Consider the following 20,153-nt stretch of genomic DNA (forward strand, 5'->3'; position numbering starts at 1 on the left):
GTATAAAAGGTTGTGTCGGTGTCTCTGTGGTTGTGGAGACACTTAAGTTCTGATTCAGCGTACTCCTGTGTGTGTGTGTGTGTGTGTGTGTGTGTGTGTGTGTGTGTGTGTGTGTGTGTCTTATTAAGAGGGAGAGGTTTTAGTAACACATGTTGATGTTTTTGTTCTTGGGTGGAGGCTCCAGCCATTTGGCTCTAGTTTGATGCCAAAGGAACAGCTGTTGTGCGCTGGCATCTGTTCCTTAAGAGCACACTCCCAGAATCCCTAACTGCACAGCAGGCCATGCCTCTGTTAGAGCCCCAGGCAGGTCAGTCAAGGGCAAGTCTACGCACTCATGACACAAGTGGCTAACTTAATTATCGAGGCGCTATCATCCATTTTATGATATGCATTTTAAAAAGCCAACTGTCTATTAAAAAGGCCTGTTTTTCATTTGTTTAAACTAGCTAGGGTCACTCTCTGTTATCCCTTTAACACCAGCATTTATCCATGAGCTCATTGTGTTTCAAACTTTGCTGTAAAACTAAGTATTAATGCACAAAATCTTCCTGCCAAAGACATGAAAAATGATGACAAAAATCCATTTGTTCTGCCATTAACTTTACTTATTTCACAGTAATCACAAAAACATGCTAAGTTCAAAAGGGACAAAGGTACATTTCTTCCTTTCTCTTTTATAACAGCGTTCTAGCCTCATACCTACAGATAAAATTAAATATATAAAACCTCTCGCAAAGTATTGAAACTTCTTATTATGCTGTTCTTCACCCCACTGCCGTAAGAACTTCCCACTAACAGGACTTGCCAGGCTGTTGTGTTCTGGACTCTTAGGATTTACTCGTTCAGGTTGATCCTGGCTCCCAAATGTACTACTGATAATGCTAAGTGTCATGAAAATCATTATTAAATCATTAAAAAGTTGTTTTGCGTTACGTTTGCGCCACAGTTTTCCATCCGAGTGCAAGCATCGCAGCAGGGATGCCTGTTGCGATGCTTGCATGAGAAAGAGATGAATAAATTCTGTACTGCATTGTGCCAGGTGTGTTATATAATTTGCTCAGAACTGATTGGATAACGCTGGTGTCTGTTGTATTACTTCCCAAAAGAAAATATCCTTGTGTGCTAATTGCTCCTGCACAGCTAATAGAATACTTTAATTGACATAAACAACGAGCCTGGAACTTTCAATGCAATGTGAGTGCTGGTCTTTACACAACCTTCGATATTAGGGTAATTAACCCTCCCTCTCCTCCAAAAACCCCCCCAAACATAAACCAAGAGTCCACCCTTGACAAGGACACGGCTTTTAAAATCCCATCCTGAACCCTCTAAAACAGCTGCATCCATGCCACTGCCACAGGGTGGGCAGTCAAGGACAAACTCACCAGCTGCTTGAACCTTGGTGTGTATTTGTATGTTTTTACGATCATGGTCGTATGATTTGGGTGAAATCAGGAGGAAGAAACGCACCTGCCCGTTAGAAAGACGGGGTATACTCAGGCTTTGGGAAGACACATGCATAGATTTAAAAACAGGTTTAGCTTTCATTGCTAACTACCAACAGTAAATACATAAATCAGTATATACATCTTTCACTCCTAATTACAGGGCCTCATGCACTACAATGGATAACCTTAATAGGCTTGTGTGTGTCACGAGCAATGCTCATTCCAAGTTGAATCTTAAATTTAAATATAAACTGTAGTCACTCAATTTTTATCGTCCTACCTTTGGTGTAAGTTTGCATTTCTCTGTGTGTCCATGAAAGGGATTGTAGGAATTCAACTTATATGGAGGCACACTCCTGTACACTCTGCCAAGAAGCCATCAACATGTACAAGTAATAATCCCGTGTATAAACAGGCTGCTGATTGGTTAAAAAGTGTGTTCTTTTTTAGTTTAAGAGGAAGAAGTGCAAAATTAAAAAAGCCCCGCACAGAAGATTAAAAAAGCATGTGTGAGAAGCTCAAACGTTGAGTGTTTGTGCTTTTTTTTTTTTTAAACACTAACACAAGTTGCATGGGCTGCACATAAGGACCCGCAATAGCACAAACACCAACCAGAGTTACCCACACTACCGGATACTTCAGATATTTTTGTCACTGTCCCCCAAATGAAAGCACTCCACACTGCACCACTGCAACGCTGCAGGTCTAAACGTACAGAGTCAAAATGCCCATTGTTCACACATCCCCTGTGCTGGCTCTGTGCCTACTAGGAACCAAAGGGGGCCAGCCCACAATTTGAGAACCACGGGATTGGCACAAGTCTGTGACATTAGTGCAAGTCAGAGTGATGTCCTCTGAAGTTATGGGAACTGTCTGCGCGTGTGTTGAGTGTAGGGTGGGGAGTAATCCGTTACAGCACAGGAAATATGAGTGTCAGAGACAGTTGTTGTTTTGAAAACACAGAAAAAGGAAGCAGAAGGTTATGATTTACAGATAGCTGGAATTAACAGAAACCGACATGGACAGTGAGATGAGAAAAGATGTGAGGTCTCACCATCCAAGCCTTAGATCTAATCTAAAGGGAACGTGCAGTTTGCTAACCTGTTTCTTGTTGACTGTTTTCAAATGTCTCTCTCTCACCACGCACACGCACGCACACACGTGCACACACATCTGGTGCAGCAGGGCCCCTTTTTCTCTCACTCTCACTTTATTTATCACCTTTTTTCTAACTCTAACAAACTGAACCTCACAAATAGACGCTGCAATTTGATTTGCTATTTGATGGCTTTTAAGTAAAACTAGGCCGCTTCTACGAATGCTAATTTTGATTGGCCAGTCAGCCCAGCGCTGGGGGTATTTGATTGGTTTATCTAAGGAATTTTAAAAGGACTTATAGGATTTATTCGAATGCGATTTGTGGTAAACACTTTTCATTCAAGCTGGGAAAAGAGTGAGCGAGTGTGAGCGCACAGCTTTTAAAGTAATCTGAATTATTCAAATGTATGAATTATAATTTTTAACATCAGAGAGGTTTGTTAATGCATGCAGGTAATAGAGGCTGGGGATGTCACGGGAAATGACAGCTGTGTGTGTGTGTGTGTGTGTGTGTGTGTGTGTTTGAGAGAGTGTATGGGTCGGGGAGTGGAGGGGTTCGTGTGTGACAAACACGTGCTGGGGAGCTGAGTGGGTTGGTTTGCGTGTCAGTGGGAAAGCATGGGTGTATATTCTTCTGGAGATGTCAATCAAACCCTACTTACTGTGAACACTCAGCTGTTTAACCTCAGCTTTCAGTTTCAGCTTTAAACTTGGATAAAATGTCTCTGCCGCTCTGTTTATTTTGTCAGCACAGAGGATGCAGGGATGTGGTTTGTAAAATTTAAGGTACTGTTACTGGTTAAAAGCGTCTGGGCTTTAGTAGTTACATGTGACCAATGGATAGTACTAAAGTTTGAATGAGAGGTCGCAGGCAATAGCCTTAGACAATAAAGGGCAGATTTAAAAACTGACAGTCAGCATGTAGTTTGAACTGATCCAGTGTGTGGATCCCCCCCCACCCAAAAAAACAATACACGTCTTTTTTTTTCCTCTCTTTTGCCTGTCCCGTTTGGCTCTTTTGCCATCAGAATTGTTGTCTAAAGGCAAAGAAAGATGCCCAACGGATTTACTTTACCAAATTGACCATCCCAGCCTTGCCGTAATGGTCCATTTGATTCACCTTTTATTGTTTATTTTATTTTCACTTACTGAATACGGGACAGACTTGACTGGGGGAAAGAGGGGGAGAAAGAAAGAGGGAAAGAGAAACAGCTGAGAAGAGGGACGGGGGAGAGAGGCAAAAAACAAAAACCAACAGAACGGGCAGGAAAAAAAAAAGGAAAAAAATGCATATATCAATCACCTGGATCACCTGCTGAGAAAGAAAAAAGAAAACAAGCAGAAGAGAACAAGAGTAATAGAATAAACAACATCACAATGATATATGGGAATATGACAGTAAATACTAAATATTAAACATTATTGTGCAGCACATAAGATCAACAGAACACAGTGTGCTTTGAGGTAGGAGCCAAAAAGGGTGTAGTTTGTGGGTGTGATCACCCGTGTGTACACCTGTGAGCATGGACGCGCTTGTTTTTTTTTTTTTTTTCAAAAGGTTCCTGCATGTAATGATCTGCTAGAGGGTGTGGGGGGGGCCACAGCCCCGTCCTCCAGGGCATGAAGCAGGTATGGAGGAGATCAAAACTCCAGACATCCAGAGGCCCCCAGAACACAAGAGACCAAGGAAGACTAACAGAGGGGCAATACACGTCTTAATGGAGACGGATGGAGTGCTCTAGAATGTTCTTTCCAAGACTACCTATATATAGTCATTAATAAACTTAGGATTCAAGCCATTTATGATGTAGGGAATACTGACATAAGGACATTTTTAGACTGACTTGAGCATTGTGTACAGAACAGTGCCTAACAAACACATCTTTAGATCTGTTTTCTACAATTGCATTTCGCCCACACGCGCGCACGCGCGCGCACACACACACACACACACACACACACATATATATATATATATATATATATATATATATATATATAAATAAAACACCCAGCACGCCCCTGCGGGCGGTTTATCCTTCAAGCTCGGGTCCTCTACCAGAGGCCTGTGAGCTTGAGGGTCCTGCGCAGTATCTTAGCTGTTCCCAGGACTGCGCTCTTCTGGACAGAGATCTCCGATGTTGTTCCCGGGATCTGCTGGAGCCACTCACCTAGCTTGGGAGTCACCGCACCTAGTGCTCCGATTACCACGGGGACCACCGTTACCTTCACCCTCCACATCCTCTCGAGCTCTTCTCTGAGCCCTTGGTATTTCTCCAGCTTCTCGTGTTCCTTCTTCCTGATATTGCTGTCATTCTGAACCGCTACATCGATCACTACGGCCGTCTTCTTCTGTTTGTCTACCACCACCATGTCCGGTTGGTTAGCCACCACCATTTTGTCCGTCTGTATCTGGAAGTCCCACAGGATCTTAGCTCGGTCATTTTCCACCACCCTTGGGGGCATCTCCCATTTTGACCTCGGGACTTCCAGGTTATACTCGGCACAGATTCACTGAGCGCTCTGTGTTGAGCGCTCAGTGAATCTGTGTTCGACTACTCCGCCTAGGCTGCACTGTCGAGCGCAGATCCACTGAGCACTCAACACAGACAGCATAGTCAGAAGGAAGAGCGCAGGGCAAGCTAGCAAGACAGAAGTTACGCTCTCCTTGCAACATGGACCTCCCCCACCCTCATTCAGATCTGGCGTTTGGAATTATTTTGGTTTTCATGTGACGTATGACCCTGAAGGTAAGCGAGTCATGGACTAAAGTAAAACAGTATGTTGGATGTGCCATGCAATGCTCAATTACATGGGTGGGAGCTAGTGTGTTAGTGCAGTTAGCTCGTTAACGTGTTGGCCGTCTAGCCCCATGCACGGGGCGATCGGCGGTAGCTCGTTAACGGAGATTTGCCGTGTTGTGGCGTTAAGGTCATTTCAACGAGATTAACCTGAAAGCACTAGTGGGAACACAACGAATATGACTGCACATTTACGCCGACATCATCCTAGTGCAAAGACAAGTGGAAGCAGACAAAAACAACAAGCATGCTACTAACTTTAGCCGAGTCATTTAGACCGCTGTTAGCACATGATTCTCCTTATGCTGCTGAGAATATAGCCCAGAAGAAGCGGATAGTATAGCTTTTATCTATCTCTTCCCTGCCCGTCGGGCTATTGTAGGAAGGAAAAATATATGTCAATGCTTTTGCATTCTTTCAGAAATGTAGCTGGGTAATTATGTCATTGGCATCGGTGAGCCACTGTCAATATGTGACATATTGAAATCGCGTTTGAATTTGCGCTTGTTTTTTTGCTTTCACTTTGCAATCGTGCGAACTGTGTATAGAGAGCGACAGCACTGATCTGTGAGTGATGATAATTTGTGCACCAATTCCTCTGACATCGTCTTATTAATCGTTAGCTTACTACGCAAACATGACAAGTGAAATCTCCCGCAGCTTAAACATGTGAGAGGTTGATCGCGCAGAGAATCGCTGAGCTTATGTGAGTGCGCGTGTAAAAGCAGCAGGATATATATTTTAGTTCTGCTGAGCCTAATATATATATATATATATATATATATATATATATATATATATATATAAAATTATTGTTATACTATTATTGTTATGCATGGCCTGGCGATATGAGGCGCTAATAATATACAAACTACAGATCCCATAATGCAGCGCTGTAGCCTCCTTGCTGAACGCTAGGCTAACTGAGAACATTCCCGCGTCAATCAAGTCAAACTTCTGTTATTGCTAAGCTAGCCGCTCACAATGGTGGAGAGAAAAGTTGATTCTTACAGCAGAGCCTTTCAGCACCAGTGGGTGACTGAATATATGTTTACAGAGACACGGGACAACGACAGGAAAAGACATTTTTTAAAACGTATGTCAAAGTGTAACCGACATGAAACTGCCCTGGGACAAACTTGTTGGACTTACAACAGATGGAGCGCCGGTGCTGTGCGGTGAAAAAAGTGAAGCTGTCACAAATGCACCAGTGCAACTTGCCTCACTTTCCCTGTTGCCAAGTAATGTTGAACCAAGTCAGCAGACTTTGCTGAACTGCACCTGTCAAAGTTTATTTTTTCAAGTTTATTTAATCTGGAATAATATTCCTGTCTGTTTTTATTCATATTTATGTTTAAAAAACATTGTTTTAGTGTGTTCAATAAATGTTTATCTTGTTTGGCCCGCGACCTAAAGTGGGCCTTGAGTTTTGGCCCCCTGTGCAATTGAGTTTGACACCCTGTGTTACATGAAGTATCATATCACGTGTCACAGTTTGTGTACAACCCATTTACAGTCTCATTTAACAGTGATTGTACAGAAAGAAAGACGTTTCATAGCTTAAAGCTCTGAGACCTGCAGATATTCTGCCCCTGAGAAGTGTGATGGGAGACGAGTAGTCGGTGTGACAGGGAGGTGCCGGGGCCGTGCAGAGAGAGAACTCTATTTTTGTTGCGTTCCTCAACCCCCACTGCGGCAGACGCCTTGTCATTTTTGTCTGTCAGTAGGGTGTTTTTGAAATGGCCTTGTCTGAAACAGGATGTGACGCTTCATAGATACACACACACTGCTATCATTCCCACATGACACACTACATTAGCGTGTGACATGCGTCTCAGCAATCACAACACAGCTTGAATTTTTGGCTCTAGCTGGTGTTGGCATAATGAAAACACACGACATGAAACCTCCTATCACCAATATTTCTTCTTTTTTTTTCTAAAACTACCAGCTGGTGCTTTTCTCCCACGTACAAATGATTGATGCGCTAAATTCTTAAAGGGCTTGTTCCTGTGCTGGAAAATCCTTAAAAACTTCTTGAATATCCTTGAATCTTGCAAAAAGTGTGTGAAATGAAATTGTTTCTGTATTGCCTATCTAATATAATACTGTCAGATTGACGGTTTTGTGTTAGCATTGCTTTAAAAAAGGAATAAAATAGAATAGAGAGATTTAATTTATTTTATTGAGCTGTAATATATAGTTTGTGGCTTGAGTGTGATCTTAGTGCCATTTCTGATGTGAGCCATTGTGCTCATGTGAAAATAAGTAGGGAAGTTTATTTAAGTTGGATGACGAATGACTTTTGGTTGTTTAGGAAGAATTTAGAGAGATTTATCTGCTATATCAAATTTATATATAGACTTTCAGCCTTCTTTCAGACATTTATAGTGATGCTGAGCAGCAGAGTGAAATTCTCAACTTTAATTCCTTTATTATGAGGTCATAAGTTTTCAAGCGGAAATAACTTCTTTCATTTCTGACTAATGATCCTTTGGGATTGGTCTTTCAGAGAAAAACAAAGACAGTTCCCAAGCCCAAACAGAATGGGATCTGATCTTTCCAGTCCTGATTCTGAGACTGTTATGTTAAGGTCTCTCAGTCTGAACAGGCAAGCCAGAATTCTCATGACTTTTATCTCATTTCCCCGTCTAAGCAAAAAAGATAAGTCTTCTTTCCATACTTGAGTGATTGAGAGACAAGCTGGGAAGTGTAGTTTTAAGTAGCCAGTGGCATCCTGAATTAAAATATCTTATTTAGTAATGCCACTCATATAACAATTCTGCAACTCCTGATTATGCATTAATATGTTAATCCCCATAAATATGCATGGCCCTTGCACATCAGCTTATACATGAAAGACTATCTGCTGACTTTAGTGGCCTTCGTGCATACTTCTGTATGACAGCGCTGTGCATGTGACATCTTTGTTATTGTTCTTTTCATCCATGTGTATCAGTTCAGGGACGTAACCAGTTCCCGCTAAACTCTGATAGTGGACAAATTTCAGGAATGACGCAAACGACCAAATTTAGAAAAAAGAGATAAAACAATCTAGTCTGAGCAAAACATCTGAGCACAAAGGCTTGTGGTGTGAGTGTAGCAGAGGCTCTGGACTGTCTCGAGTCAATAACGACTAGAAAGGCAGTCGGCTGATGCTTCTGTTTGCTGCCTGGATGCCTCGGGCTATTTTGTATTTGAATAGAATACGGAATAAAATATTCATTTGGATTTTACTTTTTCCTTGTAATATCAGGAGGTTTCACAATAGCATACATACTTAAAAAAAAAAAGTTCTTTTTCTTTCAGGTTCAGAAAGTATATATGTAATATTGGAGTTGTATGGTGGTGAAAAAGCTTTACACATTTTAGAAGGGCTTGAACAACGGCCGTAAAATTCTAAGCAAAGTATTGAACTATATAACACCCACAAAAAGATATCATCTGCTTTCCCCCCACATGACTCCTGGCATCAGCGTTGAAAGAGATATTAGCAGAAATGGCACTGCTTAGTTCCTTGGTTCCAGCTGGATGACATATGACAGATAGCCACAGATAGACGGGCAGATATGTGGGCTAGGTTGTTGGCTAGCTCCAACATCTGTGACAGGTGTCAGCTCATGTTTACCTCTGCCGCTGCAGCTATGTGACACATGGACAGACAGGGCTGCCAAAGTTTGCCAGGAACGATCCTCTATGGGTGAGCGGTCCATCTAAGTCAGGTGTTCAAGCTAAAGTTTTGTGCGTTTGAATTGCACCTTTGCGCCGCTGCTTGGTTCAATACATTTCTTGCAAAGGCTGTGGAGTTGTGAGTGCAACGTTTTACAGAGAAAACCAAAAGAAAGCTATAAATTAACAGACTCACAAGGTCAAAAATGGATGAAAATATGTGCATAGATACAGATGGGTATGTAATGTAAATTGTAAACATGTAGATGGTAGGGAGGGAGGTAGGGAGATTAAATAAAAACTCACACTGGAAGTGAACAAACCGCAAGACTGAAATATTGATGGGAGAGCATTGATCATAGTTGAGTCACCAAAGAGTCGTCTATTAGAAAGAGCATGTGGAAAACTGCTGAGCATGCAAGCGGTAACACAAATTTCCTGTGTGGAGGCACTTGCATTCATTATTCACAGAGAAAGCCCTCTCACAGAAGCTAAAAATGGATTTTCTAAATCGCTACCAGGCCGATAGCTTGCTGATATTTTTCACTGAGATGTGGAGGTTCCTCTGTGTGTGCTCTTACTGAGTAATCGTTCAGGCTCTGGCAACAGTTTCTCATACTCTGGGTGTTGTGGAGCAAGCAAACTGATTAAAGACTGCAATCACACATGAACACATGCACTAGAGCTCAGATAACGACACACGAAGAATTAATAACAATAGTTACTCGATTTGATTCGTTGTCAGGTCTGTTTTGGTGTTTGTTTGCATGTTTAACTGAAGCAAAACGCAAATTAAAGCACAGACGTAGAAAATCTCAGCTGTATGGAATACAGTTTTTAAAGATCCGGTGTAATGGTCTGTGCAGCAGACGGGGAAATGCTGAGAGCTTAACTATTGGAAACTCATCAATCCGGCTAAATCAGGAAAAGCTCCTTTGCACTTCTGTGACATTGTTATATACTTCTCAGTGTACATATGAAGCAGTGTGTGAGACTCCTCGTGAGATTTGTGGTTTTGATTGGAGATCTTTACCTCTGCATGGAGATCAGGAGTTTGTTTACCAGATTTCACGAATAAAAGACAAACTAACAACTCCTTTAGAACAAACAGTTTTAATATGCTTAACATTTGTCTGCTGTTTTGTGTTGATGACAAAAAGTATTTGATAGAAAAGTGGTCTAATCCTTGTTAAAAATATAGTTAGCCTCAGTATGTCAATTCAATTAATCTGTGTAACATTTTGGTGTAATTAATAGAGCCTGACCGTGTATCTATATCCCCCTATATTAGTTACTTTCACATGTATTGTAGGGGTGCAACGATACACAAAATTCATGGTTCGGTTCGATACTTTGGTGTCACAGTTCGATATTTTTTCGATACAAAAAAATGTTCATGCCTTTTTAATTTGTCATTTATTAAAATTATAAATATTTATTTTAACTCAAAAGTACAGTTTTTAAATTTAATGTTGCTGAAAAAACAAAATAATAAAATAAAATAAATCTATCTGATCGAGGAATCACTCGTCTTTGGAAAAGAGAGTTTATTACAGAGAAATGTCTCTTTCCAAAATAAAAGCTATACTATACGCTTCTTCTGGGCTATATTCTCAGCAGCATATTAAACATATCAGGTCCCCATAATCACGTGCTAACAGCTGTCTAAATGACTCTGGTAAAGTTTGTAGCATGCGTGCTTGTTGTTTTTGTCTGCTTCCACTTGTCTTTGCACTAGGATGCTGTGGGAGTAAATATGCAGTCATATTCGTTGTGTTCCCACTAGTGCTGTCAGCGTTAATCTAGTTAAAATGACATTAACGCCATAACACGGCAAATCTCCGTTAATGAGCTACCACGGATCGCCCCGTGCGTGGGGCTGGACGGCGTCAACACGTTAACAAGCTAACTGCGCTAACGCACTAGTTCCCACCAATTGAGCATTGCGTGGCACATCCAACATACTGTTTTACTTTTGTTCATGACGCGCTTACCTTCAGGGTCATACGTCACATGAAGACCAAGATAGTTCCAAAGGCCAGATCTGAATGAGGGTGGGGGAGGTTCAGTTTCGGGTAGCGTTGAGGCAGTTGCCATTTCTCAACGAGCTTAGCTTCTGTCTTGCTAGCTTGCGCTGCGCTCAGTGGATCTGCACTCGACAGTGCAGCCTAGGCTCGACAGTGCAGCCTAGGCGAAGTAGTCGAACGCAGATTCACTGAGCGCTCAACACAGACAGCATCGTCAGAAGTTGATGAAATAAATTAAAAATTTTGTATTGTTTGATACATATGCGTACCGAACCGAAAGCATTGTATCGAACGGTTCAGTATCGACACGAGTATCGTTGCACCCCTAATGTATTGGTATCTGAATTTATAACAGTCGATAAATGAAAATGAAGAAAGTAAATCTCTTTACTCGATGGGCGCAATTTGTTCACCACATGTCACTTTGAAGCTGACGGCTTGCCACTTGCAGATATTCCAGGCTCTGGCTGTCTAGGTGACCCTCTGATGTATTTACTCCTTTATGTCAATCACCAGTATCCTTCCCTCTCATTGGTAGTTGCTTCATTTTCTTGCCTGGTTGTCACGTTGTTGCAAATCACTTCCAGCGTGAACGCAGCTCAAGGAGGAGCCGGGAGAAACACTCTTAAAGCGTGTTATGAGTGTTGATGTTGCATAGTTTGTCCACAAGAGCAGCGGTCCCCAAACTATTTTGTGCCACGGGCCGGTTTATGTCCGACAATATTTTCACGGAGCGGCCTTTAAGCAGATAAATACAAGAAATAAAATCAGTACTGGTACCCAAAAAAGGAAGATTTGGGGAAAGACCGAAGGAAACTGAGTTAACGAGAAAAACGAGAAAAAATAAAAACCTGAAAACCATAAATTTCACACCTGAGCCTCAACTCTCGCGGTCTGGTAGCAAACAACTCACAGACCAGTACCGGTCCGTGGCCCGGGGATTGGGAACCACTGCACAAGAGGCGACATCTCTGTTGGTAACACATCTTTGGAGTGATGCAGATAAACCAACCGGCTGATCTGAGCAGAGCACGAACAAGTAATCCCAAACTTGTCGAAAGAGACAAACAAGTTTCTCTTCAAACTCCGTCGACACATCATCTTCATAACGACTCATAAGTAACAGCTTATAACAAATCTGTTCATGTTTCACGTGTCTAAAATAACCATCGATTTAAAAATGAATAACTGATTTTCATATCAGTGTCGGTAACGGCCAACAGTAAAAGAAATTCCATGAAAGAAGATTATTTATCTATTTTTTGATTATTAGAATAAGATAGTGAAGAGCCAATTACATCATGATTTGTATGTGCGAAATGAAACTGCTCATTATCGCGGACATGTTAGTGTGTTGTGCGTGTATTGGAGTGTGTTGCTGTGCGCTCACACCAGAAGAGTTGAAAGCTGCTGAAACTAAAGAAGAAGGCGAGGGATTGGTTCTTTTCTCCTTTTTTCTTTTTTTAAATCTCTCTTGTGATACCATATTAAACATCTTTGTGACATTTTGTTCTTCCGGTGCAGCTAAACTGCTGTTGTCCTTCACTTGCGTTGTTGCCTCTGCATTCTTATTTGACCTCTTTTAATTCTTTCCCTAGTCTGGACAAAAAAGACAGCAGAGGGTGGTGTGTGTGTGTGTGTGTGTGCGTGCGTGTGTGTAGCATCTTGTCCTGTGATTTAGTGCCAAGCTGGCAGCAGAGAGTAGTGAATAGGGGGCCCATTTCACACAAAGAGGGCACATACACACAAAACTCGCAGTCAATGCCACACTGCAGGCCACCAACCACACACCTGGCACGCTGCTATTATGTCACCAGCGTGTTGTGTATCTGTGTGCACAAGTGTGTATGTGCGATTGTGTAAGTCCAGCAGACACCATCTGCTCTGTACTCTGTGAACTCGTGTCCACACCTCTCTTCTTCCTGTTCCACTTCACCATAACGTACTTTGACAAAAAACACAACAAAGTAAGCAAAAACTACACTTGATGATCCTTCTCTGTACTACTAAATGTACATTATAATTTAATCTGGCAACAATTGTTGCTACACTTGTATGAGACTTTCATACAAGATTATTTATATTCTAGAGTTGTTTGAGTCCATGTTATTTTTTCCTTTTCCTTTTTCTCACGTCTCTTTCCTCATAGGTCACTTTATCTTCCCTCCATGCCTCCTCAGCTCAATCTGTCTTTTATTACCGGTAATTAATTTTTTACTCTCTGTCACTTTGAAGTCAGCGTGTGCTACTGTATTTAACTGCTGTGGAGGACTGTGTGGGGGGAGGGGGGGAGCAGTTCCCTTCTCAATCAGTAGGTGGCAGTAGGACACTTGGATAAGCATGCAGACCATGCGCTTGCTTCACTGGTCTTGTTATTGTCTGTAGAGCTTTGCACACATGCCCACACTGTCTCTCGCACACTCTGAGAGTCAGCTTGTGTCTTAACTGCTGTAAGTCCTCTGACTCACATTTGGCTTTTAGTTCCTTCTTGCCAAAAAAATGTGCCCGTGCCTCTCTCTCTGTATGTGTGTGGGTTCCCTTTCCCAAGCAGCTAAGCGCACTACTGTTGATGTTGTTTACTTGCCGACTTCCTCCTTGTTAGTCCATGTGAATCACAAAAGACAACAAATTACGTGACACCCTCTTTCTTTGTTATTGTAGCCTTATAAATATTCGGAATGATTTCCCGCTTAAAGAAGTTATTTTCATGTTTTCTTATTTTGTTTCCTCGTGGTGGCAGTGTGTTTGGGGTGGGGTGGGGGGCAATCATCTTTTCATTTCCCTTGTGATCTTTCATGTTTAGTCAAGCTCTGTAATGGTGGCAAAAAAACAAAAAAGTACTGGTTTGAATTTTTTGGGGTTTTTTTGGCCTTAGCTTTTAATTACATCATATCACAGCATGACTTTAGTTAATTTATTACTTATTCTGCTGCTGTTTTCATACTTTCATCACTCTGTTCTGGTACAAGGAGTTATGAAAAACAGTCATGTATGATGGTGGATACTGATTTACATGATCAGTTGAGTCCAGATCATGCCCTGTTACCTAGTGTCATACCTGAGATTTAATTAAAGGGAAAAAACAAAATCATTTTTCAGTCGAGTGTTACTGGAAAGCCTGTGAAAACCACAAGGTTGTTTCCATAGTCCCAGTGCAAAACGAAACAAAGGAAAAGCCGCAAGTGGCTCAAGTCCTCAAGTTTGTCTGCTTTGAAGTCTTGTCTCGGAGGTTTAAAGGCAGAAGAATCTGAGATTAATTGGGCTGTTTAATCTACACAGTTCCTTTGTAAGCTTTTTGTGAGTGTCACAAAAAAACAAAAAGCCTTTTAGATATCCTGAGGGCTTAAAGTTTTTACCGTGTGGCATATTTGTGTCAGATGGATTTCTGTGTGGGAAGAGCGCTTAAGATGAGTGAAAGTTGAGTACGAAGTTGTTTATAGCAGCACAGCAACAGATTCATTTAGGGTGTTTTTATTCGCAATAAGCACTTTCCCTTCCATCTTTATTGTTTATAATTTTCAAGTGGAGAGAAGCCCTTTTTCTTACTTTATGATAATTAAACTGAAGAACAGCTTGTCATATAACATCTGTCTTTATAAAACACAACAGTAAAGCAAGCATAGGTCTGGGAAATCATTAGCTAGTCCCCTGACTTGGTCTCTGTTATTTAGGGCTTCCAGCATAGCCACCTGATATTGGACCCACGACTTCCTGTTCTGTACACAAAAATAAATATGTGAATAAATACATCATTATCAGATTGTGGCCTGTGTTTTTGAGTTTAATTAATTAATTAATTAATTTTTTAAATAGGCAATGTGTTTTGCCTTAAAGGATATCAAATTGAAAATTTACTGGTCCTTAAACTTGAACTTCGGTTTCCACCAGGTCAACAGGGAAGTCTTCTGGTTCTGTAGCTTGTAAGTGCTTTGGTTTTTCCACCCACCCACCTCTGCTTCTGGTTTATGGGGACAGCAGCCTAAGCAGAAAAGCCCAGACATACCTCCCCAGCCACATCCACAGCTTGTTCGGCAGAGCACTGAGGTGTTTCCAGGCCAACCAAGAGATGTAATCTCTCTAGGACAGGCTTGGCCAACTCCAGGCCTCGAGGGCCGTATCCTGCAGGTTTTAGATCTTACCCTGGGTCTACACACCTGAATCAAATGATTAGTTCATTACCAGGCCTCTGGAGAACTTCAAGACATGTTGAGGAGGTAATTTAGCCATTTGAATCAGCTGTGATGGATCAAGGACACATCTAAAACCTGCAGGACACTGGCCCTTTAGGCCTGGGTTTGGACACCACTGCTCTAGGATGTCCTATGTTTGCCTCTTGGCCTCCTCTAAATGGGACATACCCAGAACACCTCTCCCAGTAAGCACCCAGGTGGCATCCTTCTCAAATGCCTAAACAAGCTCTACCGGGTCCTTTTAATGTGGACGAGTAGGCCCTCTTTAATGACTGAACAGAACTAAAAATGCTAAATTCCAGGATCTCATTTTTCAGTAACAACACAAAGCTCAGAACCATAGGTGATGATAGGGACGTCCATCAACCGGTAAATCGACAGCTTCACTTTTACGATAAGCTCCGTCTTCAAAGCGACAGACCCAATCAGTCTGTCAGTATCCCACTCCCCTCACTCATCGACAAGACCCTGACATATTTAAACTCACTTTTCCAGTTGAGGAATATGACCTCAGGCTCGGAGGTGCCGATCCTTATTTCTGCCGCTTCACACTCTTTGCGAACCTCTGCAGTACGAGCTGGAGGCCGCCACCCAATGAACGCAACAGTACCACATCATCTGCAAAAAGCACAGATGAGATTCTCAGTGATGTAAAACCAAAAAGCTGAAATATGCTAAACTGCTTAGTTCAGCATATTCAACACTTTTTTAAATGTGGAAAGATTCTTTACGTTAAATGTATGCATTTTACTCTTATTTCCCATTATAGCTATTAGGCGACTGACAGACTCCAACTTCAGGCTTTAACTTCACTGCTTTTTTTCCTCCCCATGGCCCACAAAAAATATAAACAGTCTGTCTGCAGAAGTGTTCCATGCAAACAGAAGTTTTTGGTTACCAAAGCAGGTTATTGGCCTCCTATCTTTTTCCATACACACTTCACACATCCATCCACTTAACACATCACAATTAATTGGTAGTTTACCTGTAATTAACATGAAACCCACATCATGTTTTGTGATCAGTGCAACTCATTACGTGTGAAAGACAGAGAAATGATGTGTGCAGCTGTTTTTCTGCCTGGATCGTTCCATCACTTCGCACTCACTAATGGCTCTGTTTACTCGTCTTTTTCTTTACCGACTCTGCTCTCTCACCCTGTCATTACAACTTCTTTGATCTTCCCTCTTCATCAGTCACTGGCACAGTCTTCCTCGTGTCCCGTTGTCGATTTGTTGTGTACATTTCTTTGTCTCAGAGTCTTTTTTTCTTTTCTTTTTTTAAACTTTTTACATTTTTAAGAATGTGTTCTCACTTGACAACTATAACCTTTTTAGTTTTTTAGTCTTGTTGTTCATTGGTATCAGTTTACTGCCTAATTTCCAACCTGTGTTAACTTGTGTGTATTAACATTGCTTATGAAAAGCCTAAAACCCATTTTATTCCTAAAGAGACACATCATCAGCAACTTATTTCTTTCCCATTTAGCTTAAGGAATGAGGAAAAACCAAGAGAGAAACATTAGCCCTGAAGTTTGTTTATTTAGTCTTCAGTTTTAAATTAATTTTAAATGATCCATATTGGGATGAAGCTGTGTTGTGGATTCGTGATATAATTTATTAATTACAATTTTAGCTGTTTTAGTGCTGTTATGTTAAATTTAATGGCTTCAGACTCACATATAACAAACATATTTATACATTCAATCACTTATTAATTTTATCTAACTACTACTGTCAAGCTGCTCAAATCAGGCAAAATAAGAATAGTTTTATAAGTAAACTGGTGTAGACTTGTGTCATATTCATTTTTTTTCTTTAGGAATCAAAAGAAGTTTAAAAAGTGCCTTTATTTGGCAAACATGTCCTCATGTACGGTCATTCTACAAAAGTACACCCACATCTTCTAAGTGGAATTTATTTTATTTTATTTTTTATAACTTAGTGTAGTTTTTGTGTATTTGTGCATACGTTTGTGTTTGTCCTTCTCTAAAATATATTTTGATACCATCAGGGGGTCTCTTCACACCCCCTGCAGGAAGCAGTTCTCACATAGTGGTCTGCCCGTTGTTATAGCCACGAGCTCCTGGTGTCGGGTGACATGAAGGGGCTACAGGGTAGACAGCTGATGCACATACTTACGCAAACATAACCGAAGCTTGCTCACAGAAATATTTTGCAAATGCTGGAAACTACTGAATGTGTCCTCTAGGAAATGTTCCCTCAGACGGTTTTAGCTCAAACTCTTTGTGCTTCAGGTTGTACATGGCATTGCCCCTCGATAAACAACCTTTGTCTTGTCCCACTGCAGTTCAAAAATATTTACTCCATCGCATTTACTGTTCCAAAGCATCTTCTGTTGGATGTGTCATTGTTTGGCAGATAGAAAAAGGCAGAAAACTTGATCATCATCTTTACTCAATCTTCATCCCTCAGGTTTATGTCTGAGCTGTCATTTTAGCATCAAAAACACTTGATCAAATTTAAATTGTAGCGTTCCTGTTCAATGAAGAGTCACCAACATTCCTACCAGCAGTACTGGCAGTGGCTTTACACGTTCGTAAAGCCCTGCTTTATGGCAACACAGTTAGATACAAACCATCAAATTTATGCTTTAAATGGTGGTAGAACCAGGACATAACACAGCCAGCTAATTCTTAGGGCATTTTTATACCTGTAGTTTATTTGAACTGAACTAAATTAGTTGATGAGTCATCAGACTTCACTGTCAAAACAACCACTGCATTTCACTTGCTTATGTTAGACTATGTGCTAGCAAGAGACTCGTAATCCCAAGTGTTTTCATTTGTATTTAAAGAAAGGTTTAAAAAAGGACATTGATTCAGTTCTTTTGCTCACCATCGGAATTACTTTGTTCGAACAAACTGCAACAAGACGCCAGTTGAACCAGTAAGATTTGACTCGGGGCAAAAAGCACAGGTCTGTTCACCACACTTATTGTACTAAGGTTCGAAAATGAAAGGTAACACAAAGTCATTCAAAGAGCTTTAAATTGTAAACAGTTAAAAATGAAGTGTATTCTAGTTAGATTTTTTTAGGTTATTTCTTAAATCCTGTGATGGTTCAAGGCAACCCAACCTGCAACCAATATGCTGCTCAAATAATGAGCTCTTGCCTGCTCGTTGTGAATATTTAATGTTTGGTGTTATCAGATGGCATGTTCGTGCACAGTATGCAAATCATAGAAGTGGGTGGGGAGGTGCCATTGATGACTAAACCAAGCAGGCTTTCTTTTGATGCAAAACAGACTTCTTTTTTAAGACTAAGGTTGAAGAATTCTTCTGCACTATTCGTTATAAAATGTTTATTTTTTTAAATAAAATCATGGATTACATGACTATCTATTACCAATAATTTACTTTAACCTGAGCATTAAACCACAGCAGTTGTAGTGCAAACATTTTTTTCTGTTTGCTGATGCACAGAATAGCAGTGATAATTTATCTTTCCGACACTGGGAGTTTAAAAAAAGAAGAAGAGTTACGAATTTTTCGACTTTAATATGATGGAACTTGAGTAGTTCACCACCAAACAAACATAAACCATGTGATGTTAGTTAGTACAGACAAAGGGGGCATTTCGAAAGTCATCTTTTAGTTAAGCTGTATTATTTCTTTGAGTGATAAGAAGTTCCATTTTACAAAACATACTTATTTATTTACATAGATCTTTGACTCAGGGCACTAACTATACATTAGCTTTCTTGATGCTTGTTTTATTCCAGTTAATGTCAGTTTTTGATTGGTGAGGTAGAGGTATAATATATTCAGTATAGGTATACTGAATGAATACTGTGGCATATGATATGGATTTGAACGTTTTAGAGCATTATAATATTAAAAGAAGATTTTTGTGTGGGACTCTATTTTGACAGGGTGGGCAGGAATGACTGCACATTAGGCGATGCTGTTGAATACTTAAAGTGGCTGAAAAGAGTAAGCAAATTGCTGGAGAAAGTGATATAAAGATAAAAGTGAAAAGAACAGAAGAGAAGAGCTTTCAGTGATGTATAACGGCAAGAAGAGATATGAATCATTAAAAAGAAAAATGATAAGGGGAGACGATGGAATACAAGACAGCAGCGCTTAAAATTGTTTGATCTTATGGAATACACTATCACTTCCTGCAGTGAGAGCAGTTTCCATTGGCAAGGAAGAAAAGAGAATGCTTTTTTAATTGCATGGGTTGCACACACACAAACACAAGCTCTGTACATGTCAGGACATGTCTTCAGCATGCATCTGTGTGTTTATTTTTGCCTGCCTCTGGTGGCAGTGCAGTATTTAGCCTCAGTAGTTCTTGTGGTCTCATTACTCTTGCCAAACAGAAGCACATTTTAGCACATAACTTTGTGTTAATCAAGAGGATATTGCTTCACTTAGGTGAAATGGCTTCATATGGAGTTATTGCTATTGTGCTTTCATGACTCAGACCCAAATGCATGACTCCAAAGCATTAAAAAAAAAAAAAAAGTTCAGAAGAAGCTCTAATAGTTTAAAACGATCAAATGTTGCATAGTAACAAGAAAAACAGAGGTTTTATTTACATATAAAATTAATCAATTAAAATATCCAGTAGGATAATTAAAAGCAGTCAGCAGATCGGTGTCATTTTGGGAAAAAAAAGCAGTAAAGTTTTGTCTTTTTGCTAAAAATGGTGAAAAATGCTAATCATCAGTGACAGCTGATTTTCTCCTTATCATAAATTTTTTCCCTCTCTGAGTATAAAAGACGTTATCGAAGCCTTCACAAAGCGGCTCATACCCTTTTAGTGCTGATTAGACCTACTGTAAACCTCAGAGTTAACATCTCAGAAAAATTATGCGCTTCTACTAAAAAGTGCTGAAATACTGGCCACAGCTGAAGTCACAGGAAGAAGGGGGAAGGTTGACCTTCTGGTG

At 40.5% G+C, this 20,153-nt stretch overlaps 1 protein-coding gene across 6 annotated transcripts in view; it reads left to right on the forward strand.

The window, feature by feature from the left end:
• Positions 1-20,153, forward strand: part of cdkal1 (CDK5 regulatory subunit associated protein 1-like 1) — a 273,992-nt gene that overhangs the window by 108,961 nt on the left and 144,878 nt on the right. The gene's annotated exons all lie outside the window — the stretch shown is intronic.

This window comes from Aulonocara stuartgranti (genome assembly GCF_965226115.1).
Source record: "Aulonocara stuartgranti genome assembly, chromosome: 11".
Lineage (NCBI taxonomy): Eukaryota > Metazoa > Chordata > Actinopteri > Cichliformes > Cichlidae > Aulonocara > Aulonocara stuartgranti.